A 20,704-nucleotide genomic window follows, 5' to 3' on the forward strand; every position below is an offset into this window, starting at 1 on the left:
ATATATTTAGATGGGGGCACAGGCACTGAGAAAAATGCTCGCTGCTTTAATGGTTTTAAATCTAGTTTCGTCTCAAAAACTGTATGCAAATTCAATGGTTTTAAGTGCAGTTCCTTTTCAAAAACTGTATGCAAATATGCAAAAATAACAATTCATGATTAACCAATTTTAAAGTTCAAGATAAAGTTTAATAGAATGTGACTTAAATAGTTGAATACTCTATATTTTGAGCAGTGCACAGACAGAGCCAAGTTCAATTTCTTCTCGTTTTTTAGGCAATTCATAAACCGAAAATAAAACACAGCAAAAACCGAAAAACTGTCAAGCTCAGTTTTCAATTGCTTCTGGCCGTGTAATTCGAGAGCCTGCCCCAGACATTTGAAGGATGAAGGGCGTGACGAGGGAGGGGATATTAGGCCATGCTGCGGGCTTAGTCACTTCTGGGTAATGTGTCCTCCAGCACCGCCAGTTCAGTCCAGTCCATACCAGTCCAGCCCATATTAGTTTTCAAGTCCACAAAAGAAACACATAGTATAGCAGACCCGGTTGTTGTGCATTGTTTTGCTCTTGTGCTCCTGTGCTCTTGTGCTCTGGTGCTGTGTATTCTTGATATGACGGGGCGCACAACCCGAAAGATACAGCTCGAGTATCTGCAAGTGCACGCCACACTGTAGTTGTTGTTTGCTGTGTATCCCTGTATCTGTATGCCCGTATCTGTGTATCCGTATCTGCAGCCCCATGCAATGTCTAGGGCCCAAAAGGCGGTTCGGACATTTCAACAGCATGTCGCTTCATTTAAGTTTTTTGCATCAATGCACTCGTGACAATTTGTCATAAAAAGCACCAGAATGCCCAGCCAGAAAAGACCAACTGGTCAACTAACTGGTCAGTGCAGAGATGTGTGATATTTCCTTGGAAGTTACCCATCTGTTTGCGGAACTCCCAATTTAATTTAATGAAAACGAAAGCCAAAGTTCTTTGACTTGTTCTTGCTAACAAGATGGAAAATGATTACGAAATTCATTTGCTGCAGTAATTCCCATTTAAATATCTAGCTTTTTAGCCTTACAAACAAAGTGTTTCCAAAGCTCCACAAAAATTCCTAGTGTGATAACCGAAATACACATTAAAATCGATGGCACTCCCCAAAAAGTTTATGGCCATCATTAGTAGCAATCAGTGTTGCCATCTGGCACCTGAAATCTGGTCGAATAATAATCTCCCATACTCATAATTCGGCGCCATAAAACTAGCCAATAAAAAGCTAATTGCATGAATATAAAACCCATCTTTGGATTAATCATCTGCTCCATTTTGGGGGGTCAGCCCCCTGCTGCGAAAAAATATAACGATTGGAGGTGGAGCAGCTAAATGTCAGATTTGTGATCGCATTTATATAATTCATTTTTAAATATTTAAAGTCACACAAAAGCACAGCGCACTCAAAACATATATTAAATATCCAGATTTTACGATTCATAACGCGATGAAGGGGCGGTTGTGAAGGTGGATTTTTATTACCAATAATTTTTAAATTTGTTGCCTGGCTGCTGCTGCTGCTGCTGCTGGTGCTGCTTCTGCCTTATTTTATTTTTACTCATCTTGCTTTTTTCATTTTATTTATTTTCCTTTTAATTTTTTGCTTCTGCTCCGTTGGACGGGTGCAAGCAACTTGTTATAAATATAAACACAGATACTTATGAAGGCGCATATAGACGTGCATACTCATATCCATCGGTTTATATATAGACGGACGTGTGTGCAAGTGAATTGATTGTAAAGCTGCCCGACCGACCGAGCGACGCGATTATTTACGGTTTATTTTCAACACTTCAAAAATAAACGCAGGCGGTACGTGGAGAGGAAAGTTTTGGGGGGGCGGTGGGCGGTGTGCGGTAGAAAGGGGAAAAGCGCAACATGAACTTCTGTACCGCTCAACGATCTACCTACCGCCCTCTGGCGTCTCTTTGCCGCTCAGGGCCTCATTTGAAACAAAAATATTGCATACTAATTTTAATACGTAACACGCGGACGACTTTGAAGGCGGCCAAAAATATCGGCACGAGTGCACTGGGAGAAAAAAGGAAGACAAAAAAGAATTTAAAAAGTGACTTTAAATGAAGAAAATACATAACTGGCTAGCAGTATGAATTTCTCTACTTCGTGTATCTCCATCCAATCTTCATTCTTCTTTAATGAAAGAAATAGTAAGTTCTTTCTGAAAATATTTCAATGTTGCCTTAAGAATATACATAATGAATATATATGTATACTTGAATTCTTCCAGTGTACTCAGGGGATTGGGGGATCCAGGCGGTTAGGGCTAAAAGTGTCAGGCGCGTTGTGGGGCTTTTTCATACACTTTTTGGCAGGTGGAACGAACGACAAGTGCCTGCTGGCGAAGTGGGAAAAGTGGGGAAAATGAGGAAAATGGGGGGAGGAACGCGATGCAGTGGACTGCATTCATATTTCAATATTTTCGGTTGGCCACATTTAAAAATAGCATTAAAATACAAAATGCATGAAAAGCTATAGCCAGCGATCGGAAAGAGAGAGAGAGAGGAAATGGAAATGAAAATGCATAGGAACAAGAAGCAGTGAAAATTAATTTCCACATAATTTTTATGAGGCAATTACTCATCGACACTCTCTCACTCGCACGGCTCTCGTTGCTGGTCTTAAAGGTTATTTATAAATTGCGATTATAAATAAAAGAAATTAAGCACCGAAACGAAATGAATCAATGGAACATGGCGTATGCGTAATCTTAATAATAGCTCATTGATAGAAGCTGGGCAGGGCATGGCTGCCACACCCACTTGCCCCTCGAACCCTGCTGAAAACAGGTCGAGTGACCCAGCTGACCTAAGCAGTTGGCTACCGTCTTGTACAGTGCGAGTCATCGTTGTAAATGGCTTGAATGCATTGTTAAAAATTCTATTCAGATGGCTATAATCGTATACCAATTAATACTATTATTTATTATTATTTATAGCACATTCAAAAAGACAACTTATATGCCTGAAACGCACTGTGGCGCCACCTCACCCGCATTCCATGTGCATATTATTCCCATCATTACGCCCCAGCCACGCCCACGCAGCTAAAAGGCCGAGGTGAAATATGCTTTAAACTGCATATTATTATAATAATTCTTTCTGTCATACCATTTCTTGGCTACTTTGTGTTAGAATTTCCCGTGTGGCGGTGTAATTATTTGGAAATGCTTTTTAAGCGATAATTGCCGGTGGCACTACACTCTTTCTCCACATTCTGCTCGGAATTTTCCTGGGCTTCCTTGGTGGTTTAGGGTATAGTTTTTTGTTAGCTAGGTTTGTCAAATTATACAACATTTATCATCAATTATCGCAGAGTTGCTGGTGTCGCATTCGTGTTGTTCTTTCTTTCTTTCATATTTTTTTTTTGTCATTGGTGGGAGAATGATTATTCTAGGTTCGAGGTGCACGCAACATTCATTCATGTGTCATGAAATTGAATAAGCAAATGACGTGCTGACTGCCAGTTGAAACTGAAATTTCCAACATGACGATTGCACTGCCCATTTCCCATTCCATGTGGCACATTCACCTTTTTTCCCGACCACAAAACGCAGTTTAAATGGAAACCATGCCATCTACCTCAAACTCTATATACATATATGACATTTCATGCCAAAATGCAGACAATTGTCAATTGTAACAACTACACCCCTTTTTCCACATGCTCAGCTCCGTTTCTCTGGCTTATTTTTTCTGCCGCTTTTTCGTACAATGCACATGGAAAATAAATGTTCTGAAGCAGCAGAATTTCTTACGAAAAATGAATGATAAAATGCTCTTTACAAAGTAACAATATTTTCTATTCATTCAGTAAGTGTATATCTTGGCATGGCTAACCCAGTTATAATATTTTATCTGCAGCACTCTTAAATATTATGTGGTGATGATGTTTGTCAAGATATAAATTTTGCCAGTGTATATATATTCGTATAGGCCAGAGACCAGACCACATGCTAAACGAATGTTGACAAACAATTATTATTTTATTATTATTTGTTTGTCTGTTGTCTGAAAGTGCCCTCTCAGCACCTCTCCGTATCGCTATCGCAATAGCGAGCTGCTGCTCTGGTTCGGAACGTCTATCTATCAGTCTGACAGTTAGTTTGCATGACTTTCACAGATACCCACCCATACACATGGCGAATCGCTCACACAGATACGTTTTACACTCACATGTCAGTTGTGTCGTCAGACCGTCTGCCTGGTATTTTTTTTTCTCCACCGCCTCCCCGCGTTTTGTTTACTTTGTCTAACTGCTATTTGTAATACAATTCATGTTCTGTTGTTGATTATTTTATTATTTTTTGCTCGGTGGTCGCCCGTTGGCGCTGAAATCTTCACATGCTACATATTTTAGCGACCTAAAACTAAGTAAAACAAACACAGATACTGCTATAAACAAAGTTTGACAGCTGAATACCAAGCGCTTAAATATTTGCCACATTTCTTCTTTCTTTCTGCCCCTCGTAATTGTGGCGAAATATTTAATAAAGTTCTCTGGCCTGTCGGCCTGATTGCTTTGGATTAAATGGCTGTCAGCTGGTCGAATGACAAGCTGGAAAGGGATTTTAGTCTATGACGAAATATGATTTTAAAATGTATATCATAGGAATAAAAGATTATTGGGGATTGCCTAGCAATAAGTTGAAGTTAACTGAAAACAAAACAAGCACACAGTTTTTCTCCCTACTGAGCTCTCATATCTGATGCATATTTCCCAACGCATTTTCTCGGTATCTGCGTGAAGAAGATTTCTATGTGCTGGCACACAGTTTTCCAGCTGAACCATTACTAATAACTTAATTCGATTCGAGGAAATGGCCAGCGAGCAATCTCATTCATATTGGGGCGTATCTAAACACAGAAATCTAAAGCTCAATGGTTCATTAAAGCGAGAAGTGCGGGGCGGCCTCGAATGCGTTCTTTCCCCTTCTTTAGATTACAAAATTTATTGTTGGTAATATGAATAAAAATGAAAATTTCAAATGTAATGTATGTAGTATGTATGTATGTGCATATGTATCTGTGTGAGGCTGCTAATTATGCATGCCGCATATGAGCGTTTGCATTAGAAAAACGGCAGCAACAGGCTGCTTATGCAATCCAATGCAATGCAAACGGACAAGGAGGAAAAATAACAAAATCATAAAAATACAAAACAACGGGGAAAAAATTATAATAATAATGCAGCGGCAACAAAACCATGAAGGGGAGGCAGGAAAATATATATAGAAATATAAAAAAAAAGAAAAAATAGTAGAGATACAAATACGAGAGCATTGCAATAATGGCAAACGAACCAAGGCACGCAGTTGGCCTACGAAATGAGCATTTCACATCGTGTGAATTTTAATTAAAGCAGCAGCAGCACCGCAAAAGTTAGACGCACTAAGTCAGCGAGCTTACTGCTTAATTAAATGCAACATATGCCGCTAATTAAATTTATGTGGCCGTCGCAAGCTTTGATTATCAAAAATTATTTATGCAAAATCTCTGACAGGAAATACCTGCAACTGGCAACTGGCAAACTGGCAACCTGCAACCGCCAACCTGCAACTTGCAACAGGCGATGCATGGCTCGATAAGCCCAACGGCAACATAAACAACATAAGCAACATCAACTGCAAACTGCAAACTGAAAACTGCAACTGCAACGGTAGCAACAAAAGCCTGGGCTTAATTTAATTGTACATAGTTTTTGGTTGCATTGTTAATTATGCTGCAGTGTTGTGGCTGCTTTGATTTAATGAGCGAGTGCTGGTTAATTTATTGAGAGAGCCAGTCAATTGATAAACTCAATTAAAAACGGGGAAGCGCACCTATTGATTTTCACATTGAAAGCTACTGCAGCAATAAATCATTGAAAGTTTTGTTAGACTTAAAACTGATTTACAAGCATTAATAGATTTTATATAATAAGGTTACCTTTTTAAACCTTTTGATAATCGCAAACAGCATATTATTTTTTAATATTTCTTCAAGCTCGAATGCTTTCTTAAATATTTACTTTTGTAAAGAAGAAGTTTACACAGTTAGAATTAAAAATGTCATATGTAATAGAAACAAATTTGGAATGGAATTTGAATCGATAATGCTACTACTCAATTCCTGAATGAACTGCAATGACACTTTCTATGAATGACAACCACTTTCTGTGCGATTTGCATTTGTGCAATGCATCAGCTGCACTATATATACGCAGATATATATCTGTAGATATATGTATAAGACCGGAGGTGTCGGTGTAAACAATGTGTGGCAAACACTTGCACTATGCGCATAATCGACCAGGGAAACCTCTTACATATTTATTTATTGTGCCAAGGCGACTAACTCGCCGACTAACTCGCCGACTGGCGATGAAACTAAGCACCAGATGCAGTGAGTCACCCTGATGAAAACGAAATGGTAGTGTGATGGGCCCAGTCGAGTTTTCGTTTTCGTTTTCGCTTTTGGAATTTAATTCATTAAATTAAAATTAATGTTTATTTACGCGCCATTTTACAGCGTGCCAGCGAGCCTAGCCAAAAGTATTGCCAACGGAGCATAAATTAAAATATATTACGAGCAGAAAGCGAGCAACTTCAACTTGTTTAAAATTAGCCAATGCAAAAAGGCAACAACATCATTATGTTTGCGATTAGCACAGATAGCTTTTTCCTCGTAATTTAATTAGTACTGTGCTGTGGCCAGAAATGCGATATTGCTGATGGCTTTGCATCTGACACTTGATTGACGGCAGCTGGCAAAAAAAAAAGTATAAATTATGCCTAATGGAGTTCGCAGATTTGCTTAAACAAAACGAGTTTATCGTAGACAACCAAACAAAAATGCCGGGAAAATAATTGTACGCTCAAAGATCCTGATAACAGATCTACAAGTAAATCAATATTTGTAGTGTTTTCTTGAATCAGGTACTATAATTAAGCGATTGTGCCGAGGCGATTGGAAAATTAAAAAACGTTTTAACAGCGATTTCGCAGAGATAAGATTGTCTAGCTATGAATAAACTAAAACGAGCTAAACAAATGTGTAACAAGCGCAGCAAACAAAACAAACAAACATTTTTTACAATTATTACAGAAAAAACTCGAGGGAGAGATGGGGATGATAGACTAGACTAAATATGTACAGCTGTTTTGTCATTAGAAATGCCAATTGCACGTAATACGTCAAATGTTTTGTGAAATTATTTTTAATGAAATGTTGTGTCATTAGGCGAAAAGAGGGGCGCGTCTGGTCAGCGATTAGGTTTCTATTCTCTCTCTCTCTCTCTCTTCCAGTGGCTGACTGACCCATTGTGGGTTTTGTTAATTTAGCTAAAAGTCCATTAAACGTTATAGTTCCTATGGCCGATGGAACTATTAACGTAATTGTTTATAAGGCACTCGGGGACCTCTGCTTTACACCTTATGGCTCATGGCTCATGGCTTGTGGTACCGAAAGGTAGTGGAGTCGTCGCATCAATAGCCGTAATTATTATGATGTGTGACATGCAGCCTGCACGGCCGGCAGTCATTATCATTATGTTCAGGGACAGTGAACTGTCCTTGATGATGATGGGGCAACCTGATTTGGCCCAGAATCGGGCACGAAAACCAAAGGATCTCGATGGGGTTCGGTCTTTAAAGTCGAAGTACACGAACTTTGAAAGAGTCAAATTGATCTGAGATATTTTTATAAATAATATGGGTGCAATGCTGCTTCATGGCTTTTTCAAGGCATTTAAGAACAATGGAAAACTTTTTTGTTCTTTTTTTAACAGCTCAAAGTTCGATAGGCTCATAATATTTTTAGAAAACCTAAGGTATTCTATGTTTATGAGTGGGTTCTATGGCTCGCAGTTACTGCTCCATCGACTCGCAGATATAAAATGCCCCGAAACAAATACGACCTCGAGAGCATATCGTTTGAATCACCATTTAGCAGGGAATACTGCCCACATGGCCTCTTTCCATCGTCACTTTGGCCACTTGTCAACGCCATCAAATGGCAAAAGGCGCAGAGAAAGAGATGCAGGGGGGGAGGTGGGAGTGAGCTCACTTTATTTTTTTATTGCATTTTAGCAACGCTTACTTTTGAACAATCAATTCAACTCTTCCTACCCTCTAAATGCCTCACTTTACTTAAGCAAACTGATTTTTATCATCGCTGCCGTCGCGTCGTTTTATGAGCATCATCAAAAACTAATAAAAACTCAATGCGTTCTTTATTTGCAGGCAGACGGCAGTCGTAACCGTGCTCTTCACTAGAACCCCCAAACCCCGAACCAAACCAAAGAACCAACAAACCGAAGAACCGTAGAACCGAAGACCCCAAAGAATTGGAAGAGGAACACCGTGGCACCAGAACCACAAAGGCAACATGTTGCACATGCACTCGCCAAAAGCAATTTGCATACAAATGTTGCCAACGCACTTCAAAAACTGCGCAATCACAGGGGGATATTTTTTCGGAGAGGGAAGGGGTAGGGAGGGGGTGGTGCAGCGGAAAAAGGGTAAAAGCCGCTTCATAATTTGATATTAAACATGCACGCGTGTCTCCTTCTCTTTTCCACCCATATGTGCAACTTGTAAATTTGCAAATTGCTAAAACGCATGACAGCAACAAAGGGCGAGTATCTTAATGGCGGGGCAAGTGGGGCAAGTGGGGAAAGAGTATCGGGCAGCTGTGTGAATTTGCATTTACATCAAGGAACCGCAGGACAGGAAAAAGGACTGCAAAAAGCTACCCAAAATGCAGCCTCACAAGGAAGCTGAATAACAAAAAGTGCAGTTTGCTCAATTGACTTTCAATTGCTAAACATACAAAATGCATTGGGAAAAATAGTAGAGCTCAAGACGAAAAGAAATTTTCAATATTCCAAAGCTGCAGACTTAAAAGAAAAGTTTTCTAAATTTCGTTTATTTTTACTGTTTATTTTTTTAATATAGGCAATACTAGACTTTAGTGAATTTCTTGCAGTGCCTTTGTGAATAAAAAAGGCAAGCCCAAATGAATTTATTTTCAATTTTATTTTCAATCTGCTTTGTGTCTGTCATATGATTGACATGGTCGATTGAACTGGCAAACGAGCGAGGGAGTGGAACGATACACATATCGTTTATTTTTGGCAGCAAGTGTTTGCGTTCGATTTGCAGTTTTGTTAATACTGCACTCGAAAAATACCCGAGACACCTCCTCAATCTCAACCTCAGCCAAAATCCGAGGGCTCTTCAAGCCAAAATCTCCGGAGTCTTAATAAGCTGGTGCGAAAAACAAGTACACACACTTTTTTATATCAGATACACGCAATTATATATACCTACTCCTATTTTGGGGTACTATGTCTGTGTGTGGATATATAAATCATATTTATGAGACATTTCCCCAGCAGGGAAAAAGAGGAAAAGCAATATAAAAAGAAAGAAAAAAAACATATGAATGTTAAATAGGCACGCAATGTGCGAAAGGGATGGCCACAAAATGCGTCACTCCCCCCATTTTGCTGACTTTTCCTCGACGAAGGAAAACAATAATCAATAAGTAATAGCAACTGTGTGTGGGGGGAAAACTCACCCCCATCTTAGCCATATTTCCTCCCTCTCGTTCATATGTGTTACAATTTTTGTTGCCCTCATTGCCTGGGTAGTTCATAACTTTTCTCTCATGTGTGTATTTGTGTGTGTCTGTGGTGGTTTTCCTTGGTTCTTGGCCAGGACTTCAGGCGTTTGACAGCCATGTTTGTCCTTCGCACATGCACACACACACACTCCCACACATGCTTGTTGTAGGCGTCTCCTTGTGGCGGCACCCCCAAAAAAATCCAACCAAAAAAAAAAGCAATGAAAAGGGAAAAAGTGCTGCGGAAAAGTGTGCCACAAACTTTGCGCCCGAAAAAAGTTTGTCTGCTGACACAGATCTGTGTGTAAATGAGCGAGATAAGAAACATTCGCAAATTTTCCAGACTCTAACTCTTTTTTGCACTCCAAGCGTACACAGAAAAAAACTTAAATTGAGTTTTTTTTATAGACCCCCAATTAAAGCTTAAATATATGTACATAGTTCATTGAACTGAAAAGTTTTGTATGACTTTTTGTGTGCTAATATTATTAATTTTAATATTATCAGCTAAATAAAACAAAATTGTTGGCTTAGGACTTTAATTTTAAGAAAGTTATAAAATAGTTCCAACACTTTCCTGCGAGTGTAATCAACCTTTTTTTTGCTTTTTAAAGAGTTGCCGAAAAACAAATTGGAAAAATTTGGTTAGACTTTGGGTTCGTTTCAGTTTTGGGCCCAGCTGATTTATTGTCATAAATTTCATTGAAATTCATGAGGCTCTTGGAAGAACCTCAAAAATGTGTGTAAGAAACTGGGCGTGGCCTAAATGATGTACCTGTGTGTTTGTGTGTGCGTGTGTGTGTTGCTGGGCCTACGCAATGCCCCCAAAAAGATTTATTTCAATGGAACGAAGAAATTATAATATTTTCTAACTTCTATCATTGAAAAAGAAATATGTTGTATAAAAGAAATACAATTCTGTGGGGCGATTATGAAAAGAGCTGTTGATGTATGAATTGTATGGGCCTCTCATAAATCTAGGGGCGCTGTCAAGGTGTCCAATACGTTTTTTTTTTCTGGGCCTGTCTGTGTGTGTGTCTGTGTTTGTGCCTCAAGTGGCAGTCATAAATTTGAGATTTATGTTCATCTCGCTTTTGGATTTTGTTGTTTTTTGGCTCTTAGTTGTTTTTTTTTGTCCCTTTACCATTTTTTTTCGGTTTTCGGTTTTGGTCAAGAGAACCTGCCACAAAGCAGAGTTCTTTACTCGCTTGTTAATTAAATGCGATTGCATCATCGCATCTTTCAGCTGTCCATCTCCATTGTCCACAATGGCGGTTAACTAAATAGGAGTAATGCGAAGAATAAGTGGGTAACACCAGAATTCATTTTTCTGGCTATTTAAATCGTTTACTTTTGTTTTTTTATTTTGTTAAGATAGGGTTTTTTAAGGTATTTCTTGTAGTAAGCCTTGCTAATGTGTTGACCCATGCTGTGCGTATCTCTATTCCATTTTATCAAGCTATGACTGGACAGAAATTGTCGCTAATCGCTGCTCATGTAGCAAAAGACATGCCGCATTTGTCTTTGTCTTTAATTTTTCGGCTTTGCCTTCGCTCTGACACATTTTTCTTATGAATTTTCAGTATTTTCCCCCGGACTCACTAATTTTTCGTGGCGTGTTTGTTCTGACCGCCAAAATTGCTTGTCCAACATTTGTTGAACATGTTTTTGTACTTTGTTTCGGCTTTTTTTTTTGTTTTGTTTGTTGAAATTTTATTTTTGGGGAACCAACAACGAACTACACGCAAGTGCTGAAGATTTTTAGGCAGATCCGTTAAACATCAAAATCAACTTTTTCAAGCTCATTAAACAAGCAGGCGGAAAAAAAGTGAAATAAAGCCAAATGTTGACCTTCAAAAACGCAACGCAACCAAGCGAAAATGGCAAAAAAAAATGAACAAAAAAAAAGATTAAATCACATAATACGAAAAATAACAAAAGTCAGAGCTGCTTGGAAACAGGTTGTTGTTTCGCTCTCTCTATTGTTAACATTTTATTATGCTTTTTTCAAGCGGAAAGCAACAAAAGCCCCCAAAACTCATGCAATTCTACGATTATTTACGATCGAAAAACATTTCTCTGCCGATTTTTGACCTTGCAGTTGTTGCACTTAACACACGTGCCAGAAATCGATAATGAAAGAACGCGTTTTCAGGCTTTCAGGTGTTAATCAGGTGTTCGGGCTATAAAAAAAAAAAACTTTCGAACAAAAGCAAAAATAGCTGGCTAAAAACGTAAAGCTCACATTTAAAGGCGCCAAAAATATTTCGACGACGAAGCACAGATAAAATTTACAACAATAAAGCTTCATTTTACTTAAAACAACTTTCCAAATACCCTTTTAGGCGTTTTATGAAGTGAATATTAGTCAAGTAGTACTTAGAACTACTTTCCAAATACCCTTTTATGTAAAATCTAGGCGTTTTATGAAGTGAATATTATTCAAGACTACAGATTTGCATACACTTTTTAAAGCACCTACATATGTATGTATGTATCTTTCAATCTTTCAAACTAAAATTATTAAATGTTTGAATAATAGTTACATACAAACTAGATGTGTGTAGATACATATTGTACATGGATGTACAAATGCATCTACATATATACAACAGATAAGACTTTAAATTCCTTAAAAACTTCGATCTGTATCCATTAAAAACTTTACCTTTTACATATGTAGAATCCGCAGTTCTTCGCTGCTGATCAAAGTTAGCATACCCTATAATACTCTACGTAATGTTTGAAATATTCTAATCATAAATGGACGTTTGCCGCGATGACGAAGAGTTTGCCTATTGTAGATCTTTATTTGCCCATGGCTTTTGTTGCTTTTGTTGTGGGCACTTCAAAAGTCGTGTGCGCGTTGTTGGTTGCTGTTGTTGTTGTTGTTGCTGTTTAGTTTGGTTGTTGTTGTATATCGCTTGTTTACTTTTACGGTAAATACGAAAAGCAACAACACTAAGGACTACAAAAAAGCGCGCGCTCGTCGCGCGTATCTAGATAAATATCTGTGAAAATACACTTGAGGCCAAGCTACTGTATGTACGCACAGTGACTGCGACGCCGGCAGAGACGCCGACGGCAATAGGCCTGCGCACAGTAGGTGCCACACAAATAGCACTCTATTAAGACATATAAAAAAAGGAATATTAAAAACCGTTCCTTAAAAGAAAAGATAACTATACACACTTTACTCATAAAAAACAGCAACTAAGAGTTGTAACACAATTTTTAAAACAACAGTTTTTTTTTCATCAAAAAAAATTCTTACTGATATGTTTAGAAATTTGTTGTGAAATAATTTGTAATATTTCTTACAATTTACTCTAAGTATTGTACATAGCGCCCAATAAGTTGCCCTTAGCTGTTCTTGTTTTTGTTGCTGCCTTTTCCAGCGGAGGCAACGACCAACAATAACAACAAGTAACAGCATCAGCAACAAAAACAACAAGCGAAGACGACGCCGCGCAAAAAAAACAATCGTAAACAGATCATCGAACTCCGGCGCTGTGTTGTTGCTCCTTTTGTTGTTGCTGTTTGTTGGCTGCCGTTGGCCTTGAAGTGGCTCGAAAATTATAGATTTTTTTCCGGTGCATGCCTTCTTTTGGCTCAAAACCATTTAATTGTTTCATTAATTAAAAGTCGCTTTTTTCCTATATTTTTTTATACAGTTTTATTGCCGTTTTGGTGATATTAATTGAGTTGAAAAAGCGTGCGGCGCCCACGCAGCAAGCAGCGACGTTGACTTCGGCAGAGCTGCTTTCACCGCTGCTTGCGTCATGTTGGGCGACAAAGCTGCAACGGCGACAAAGCCACACAACCAATATGCATTTGCTGGCTGTGCAAGCGAGTGTGCATGTGTGTGTGTGTGTGTGTGTGCAATGCAGCCGCTACAAGTGGGCAATTCACCACTTGAGAAAACCACCACCGAAGCAAAGAAACCCACCACGGCAGCGACGTCGACAGCAACCAACCACGAAACCGCGTGCTTTTCGGTTTTCAGTTTTCAGTTCAGTCGCCAAACGATTCTCAAATACGAAGGACGCAATCCGCGGATGATTTTAAAGCGAAATTCTTGGAAAAATACGAAATATCTGGAAACTCATTTTGAAAATCATCGAAAGGAATTTGTATCTAAGTATCCATAAAAGTCAAGAATTTTGTGGTTACTTCAAAGTTAAAAATCCGTTGCCTATAAAAAGGAGGAAAACTGGAATTACTTGATCGGTCAGATATAGTCGCTTATATGTTTCAGTGTGTGTGTGTGGTGCACTTGTAGCGCTGCTTACGTGCACAAGTGAACGTCGACGCGTTTTCTAATCTGGCGATTATCGATTGATAGCGATAAGCCGCAGTCGACGTCGACGCAGGCAGCAACTGCAGCGCCAACACCAAGCCAAAGAACACACACATGCAGAGAAAGATACAAATGCACTCGAAGAAAAAGGCACTCCATAGCTGCGCGCGACTTGAAACGAAGTTTCTGCGCGCGTTTAAAGTCGCGCGATCGACTCTCTCTGCCGCTGTCGACGTCGCTGCTAGCCGCCGCCGCTGACGCAGTCACTGCCTCTGCCGACGCCGACGTCAAACATCGCCGCATCGAGTTATTTTCTGCGCGACTTCGCTGCGTTTTTTTCAGTTCGGTTTCGGAGCTCCAAAGTCGCGCATCAATCGCTCGCAAATCGCATCGTGTTTTCGCATTCGCGTGACTTGACAAAAATTCGTAAAAACTGAGAAACAATTTACCAAGTGATGAACAAAAAACGGAAAATTGTATGTTAAATAAAACAACCGCATAATACAACGCTTTGAAAAATTAAAACAAAATAAAATACATTCGAAAGCAAATAAATTTTACAAAGTTAAATATAATACGAATTAAATAACTTAAAAACATAAATGAGATAATAAAATCAAATTAAAAATTCTTAAAAATACCTAAATGGTTTTAATACAACAAAGAAGAAATGAGTAAACATTAAAAAGCTTTTTTTTGGATGAATATTAAACACATTCAATCCATTTTGTATATCAGAACACTAAAAAGATCAAAGTTTTCTACATTTTCTAAGAGGAAACTCGCTGAAATCGACTTCCTATAAATATCGTATTTTACAAGCAATATTTGACATTTTGGTTTAGTAACTAAAGTAACTTATTCTTTCCAGAAATATTGTATATTCCTTTCTCAATACAGGAAAACACATTATAAATGCCTTACTTCCTTTTTAAATTTACGTTAAAATTAAAAATATAAAACCAAATAAGAGATATAAAAGCTAAAGAGTATTATTACCTAAAAAACTTCCCATAAATAATTTCCTTAAGCTGGCAAATTATGCAATTCTAAAATCTAAACAAAAAACCTAGCGAAAACTTTCCATAGATATAATTTCCAGAAATAATAATAGTTAAACCCGCACACACGCGTCCATTTCCAGATTATTAATAATGATTTGAAAAATATTTAAATTCAATCAAACAAAAAGTCTATGCAGCAAAAAAAACGCCAATCCAAACCCCGAAAAAAACAACACTGAAAAAGCTGCCAAGCGAGAAACGACGGAGGACCATACCATATATAACCCCCATATATAACCGTCGTCGTCGTCATCATCATCAGCAAGCTAGAAATTCCCCCAGCACAAATCCCATGAAGAGAATCCCATCAGTCGAGTAACTGAGAAATACTACAGAATGAAACCAACAAAAAAAAATCAAAAAAACTAAAAAAGAGTTGGAATTTTTGTAAGCTGGTATGTGAGCTGTTGTTGTTCGCCTCTTTTACGGTTTGAGCTCGAGTTTTGTGAAAAAAAAGAAGAAAAAAAGAAAAAGGGAAACGCGCTGGCAAGATATTTTTTACCTGGTTTTTGCCATCAGCGAGGTATAGAGTTCCTACGTTCATTATAAACTCGTAGGAACTTCATACCGTGCTCTTGGAAGACCAAAAAACAACCAAGTGAATGCAAAAATCCCAAAAAGTATATGGCGAAAACAAACAAAAAGTGCGTTTTAAAACGATGAGAAAACGCTGGACACAAAACGAACGAAGGAAGTTGCAAATTGCAAATGATGGGAAAGTAAGAGTTTACTACTAAAATGTTGTTCGAAATTCAGTAGTGTTTGCCCAAGTTTATTATAGTAATTTGAGGCCACAGACCTTCATGCAAAGTTGCTCTTAAAGAGCGAAATGAGGTTTTTGCTTTGATGGTTGGTAAGAAGTAATACAATGTTTTCATTATTTCAATTAAATGTATATTTCAAAATATATCCGTCAATGAATATATTTCCAAAATTGAGCACTTCTTTAAAAATACTATATTAATACTGTATTAGGTTTGATTCTAAATTATTTTCTTTAGTCCTTAATTTTGGGCCTTGGATTTATTCAATTGTATCCCAAAGCTAACATTTAATTAAAACAAAGAGTGCGTTTAAAAACGCTATAAAATCGCGCGGGAATCGCATTAGTACAAAATGTACCAAAATAACAGCACGCAGAATTAGCAAATTCATTAAAATGATGTTAAAAGTTTTCCGCTGCAAAAAATACATGAAAAGCATCAGCAACTGCTAAAGATACTGGAAACCAGCTACTACCGATAAGATATGGAAAGGCAGTTCTGAATGACTAATTCCAAGTAAAGGCCGATTGAGGTGCGGTTGATCCGAGCCACTTAAGAGTACTTGTCATAAATTCACAAACGTTATTTCTAATCTGACTAAATATCAATTTCAATTAATTGCCAAGTACAGATAATGTTGGATTTGTGGTTGCTCTGTCTCGCTCTACTAATATATCCCTCTCTTTCACCTGCTGAATGGCATCCACATTGAATTTGCTAATTGGTAAACTTGCAAAGCAGCTAATGGAAATTGTTTGTGGTTGATTGCTGTGTTACAACAGAGGAAATTGTTTAAATGTAATTTAATGATGGAGAACACTGCTGCTGCCGGGACTGAATAGACTTAACAAAAGGCTTTTAAATAACATGGAATTTTTACAAGAGAAGTAAACTACCCATATGATTTTGGTGAGGAATTTCTCGGACGTGAACCCAAAGTGTCCAGAAAAACCATTTCCAAAAACCATTAAACGACTGTCTGGGCGACAAGAAAGATATGGAGTCCAAACTGAAGCATGTCGATAGGAGAAATGCATGCCATTTGTATTTCATTTTATTGTACTTATTTTTCGCTATGCCCGATAAGCAGCGAAATAAAAAATAATAACGCCAACGGCGCATACACAATTTGCACTGACACACCAAAGGCCACAATGATAATTTTATCAACTCGAAAAAAAAAGAAATATATATTTAAAATGGAGGGAGAGAGAAAAATAAAAAATATATATATTTGCTTTATCGCGCAAAAATGGGAATGAAACGAGCAAAACGGTTTCCGTGTGCCTTTCGCAATTTTCGCAGCATATTTGCCACTGTCACTGTTGGCCAAAAGGATGGCGACCAGGCCAACAGCCAACTACCAACAACCAACCAGCAGCAGCAGCAGCAACAGCAGCATTGCACTGCCGATTTCAACGCTTTAAATTCCTTCACTTCTGCACGGCTGTTGCAGCAGTTAATTTAATTTCAGCTCATAAATCAAAACTGTGCCGCGCAAAATGTTTGCTTTTGACGCGCCGTTTTTGTCGCCAGACTAACCGACATCGCTGGACATTGGACATGGGACATGGGACACTGGACAAGTGGAACGGACATGCAGGATGGCAGCTGGAGGATCGGAATCGGGATCGGGAGAGGAAGAGGAAGAGGGAGCATGCCCAACGGAGAGCTGACCAAGTGCGATTCACAGCCACCTGATGTTTGGCAAACATCGGCAGAATGAAGCCGCAATTGGCTGGGGTATAATAATGAGCCAATTTTCTAGCTACCACAGCAAACTTTGTACAAATTAATGGCTTTAGTTACGATTTATGGGTGAAAGTGATAGGAAACTGTAGAGGTCGATTAATAAAAGCAACCATAAAGCAATATCATATATGTATAATAGCCAAAGTCTAGACAATTCATGCTATAAAAAGCTATAAAATAAGGGGAACTTACTTTAATTTAGTAGCTAGAAATGGATTTATATATATGAAAAGCTATAACATTAGGGATCTTATTTTGATTTACTAGCTAGAAATGGATATACAAGTGTTTTTTCTGAAATAAAAAATTATGATTTAAAGTAAACCTAATGTCTTCTTATTAACCTTTATCATGGGCTTACTGCACTCGCTGATTCACTGGCCACACAACTGGCTTTATCACAGGTCAGTCGACTGACTCGTTCATCTGAAACTCTGAAGTTCCCTACACTCCCGAATGGATATCTCTCGGACGGCCCTTCCCAGTTGGCCAAGCCCCTTCGGCCGCAGACCCATTTCCATTCCCATTCCCATTACCATTTCCATTCGAGGGGCACTCAAAAGCGTGACAGTAAATAGTAAGCTAAATGACAAGTACTCACAATAGTTAGATAGATAGTCGGGGATAGTTGGATAGTTGGGCCCACAGTAGAGATGGGCGACACAGATATATGTGCTGGCAAAAATCCTAAAAAAAAAAAATGGTAGTAAAATTCATGGAGAAAAAATAGAAACTGGGTGTGTACTTATGCCCAAATGTTAGCCCTACAAGCCATGAAGCTCGTTAAATGCCAATCGCATTGACACGACCCAAACGGGTGACTAAGTCGTTTAGAAAACTACGTCTATAACCTACTCCACTGCTAATCCGATGGACAGCCGATCATCAACTGGAAAAGCGGTCTGTGGCCACATACATATATGATCGCATTTGAGATACCCTGATGTATGATTTCACTAAAATAGTATAATGGAAACCCCTTGACAATTTATTGTATTTCAAACAAAGCTAGCTCTTTCATTTCAATAAAGTGGAGGAAAGTGGTAAAGTTGGCTGATAAAATCGTATGCTAGCTAACGGTCTACTAAATGTTTGCTGGTGTGAGGTTTTTTGTTTTATCAGTTAATAGTTTTCTAATTTGCTTTATAATAATTTCGTTTGTAATCAGCATTTTTGGCTTCAAGAGCTGTACTTCAAAAAAATAATTATAAAATATAATAAGCTAAAAAACGCCTGAGTTGATTGTTTATTTTAATTGCCCGCCAAGTTTAAATTGCGAATCTAGGTAGGTACCACTTTGTGCACTTCTCCCTCAGCGAATTTAACGTTCAATTTTAGTTTTGCGATTCGAGTGCCAGATTCCCTTCCTCTCCTCTGCAGCATAAAAAGTGCTTTGTTTGACGGCCCAACCCAGTTTTCCGACTTGGCACAGTGGGGCACAGCTAAGGCTGACCCATATCGGTGCAAATATGCTAATTATCTGGAGGGGGCGAGCACTGTGCTGCCTGCCACTGATATATGTACATATGTACATACTCGCATATATACGACTATCTCTAGTCAGTCTGTCAACCAGTTGAAGCACTCGACATCGACATCGCCGGCGGTCAAGGCTGGCCTAATGGGCTAAAAAGGTTCGGGCCAGTAGTCCCCCTCCATGTTCCCCCCTTTAACCATTCGCCGCTGTGGAGGTGGCTATAACTATATGGCCATTTAGCCATATACCCATATAGCCATATGGATATGCAATAAATCAGCCACGTGCATTCGAGTGATTCAGCTCGAGAGAGTCGTGCAAAAGATTTGTGCAATTTTTTTTGTTGCATTTTTTTCTTCGCTTTTTTTCCCGCTCATGTAATTAACGCTGACGTCAACTGAAATTATTTACAAGAATCAATTTTCAATCGATTAAGTTTAGTTGCGGCCCCGCCACAACTTCGAGATCGCCCGGGGCAGTTCGACTGACTGTTGTCACGTCGGAAGTTGATTCAGTCACTGATAAATACATTTTTTGTATCAAATAAATTGTGAAATTATTAGTTAGGTAAGAAACAACAACGTTACTTCTAACTCACAAGCCGCAGTGGCTGATTATGGTTGTAGTTTCCGGTCAAAAATGTACCACATTTACTTTGCAGAACTACTACTAAATCATCTTAGTTAAGTATATGCTAGCTCTTTGGAACCTACTGGCGTTTGAAGTAGTTTTCTTGTAGTGTATGTAGGTTGGAAAAAGTGAAATATATAACCCCCATACACTTAATGGCTATGGCAGCAATGGGAAATGCTGGGCCACGATCTGAGCCCAGTACAAAACTTGTTTCGTTGGCCGATCAACCCACATACTGGCCCGTATTATACTATTATACTGTATACTATACTGACGTCCGATTTGCGAGCGGGAGAACGATCTAAACAAATCATTTAGATCATTTGTTATTCATTGAAATGTATTAATTTTGAATTCAACATTCAGCAGCAGCGGGTAGGCAGTCAACATTGTGTGCGGCTTACCGATACAAAGTGTGTGACTTTTGTATCTGTATCTTATACTTTTTCTTGGTTTTTTATTTTTTTGACTATTATTTATTTGAGTTATCGCCGGTGTCCCCGCATTATTTCACTGTCGGATTTGCGTAGCATTGTTCCGAGCAACGAAAACTTGAACAAAACTTCGAGCTGAAAACTGAAAACGAAAAGCCAAAAACCGAAAAACCAAAAGCCAAAAGCCGATTTCCAACTAGATACGCTGGATTGGCATTGCCCCTAACGGATTGTGCGGCGACATAAGCTTTGATGGATTTTGACATAAATATGAGTTGGAATTTCGTGCGAGCGCGGCCATGTTTGGCATGCCAAAAGCAGAAAAGCAGGGCTTATCAATCCCCCAAAACCACCGACCATATAGAGACCATATAAGCGATCTACGCTCGGATCTATACGATCGATCGACGGTGTGGATTCGTTGCGATTCGATTGGATTGGATTGGATTGGCAGCCAAACTGACGACGACAGGCCAGAAAATAAAAACACGGCCGTGTCCAAAAGCCACGACTATATGTGCATATATATATACAAATATGTATATGCGGTTTGCTTATGGGCATCGATCGGTCGCAAATACGAACGAACACACAATTTATGCTAATCCCGCCGGCCAT

General features: G+C 38.7%; 1 long non-coding RNA gene across 1 annotated transcript in view; it reads right to left on the reverse strand.

Moving 5' to 3' along the window:
• LOC122617046 overlaps positions 1 to 18,347 on the reverse strand; it is a 36,496-nt gene extending 18,149 nt beyond the window's left edge. Inside the window, exons 1-2 of the long non-coding RNA XR_006325930.1 lie at positions 18,288 to 18,347; positions 18,144 to 18,229 (exon numbers count right to left, since the gene is read on the reverse strand). This is a non-coding gene — a long non-coding RNA (uncharacterized LOC122617046). The remainder of the gene's footprint in view (positions 1 to 18,143; positions 18,230 to 18,287) is intronic.
• Between the last annotated feature and the right edge of the window lie 2,357 nt (positions 18,348 to 20,704).

This window comes from Drosophila teissieri, chromosome 3L (genome assembly GCF_016746235.2).
Source record: "Drosophila teissieri strain GT53w chromosome 3L, Prin_Dtei_1.1, whole genome shotgun sequence".
NCBI classification, from domain to species: Eukaryota; Metazoa; Arthropoda; class Insecta; order Diptera; family Drosophilidae; genus Drosophila; species Drosophila teissieri.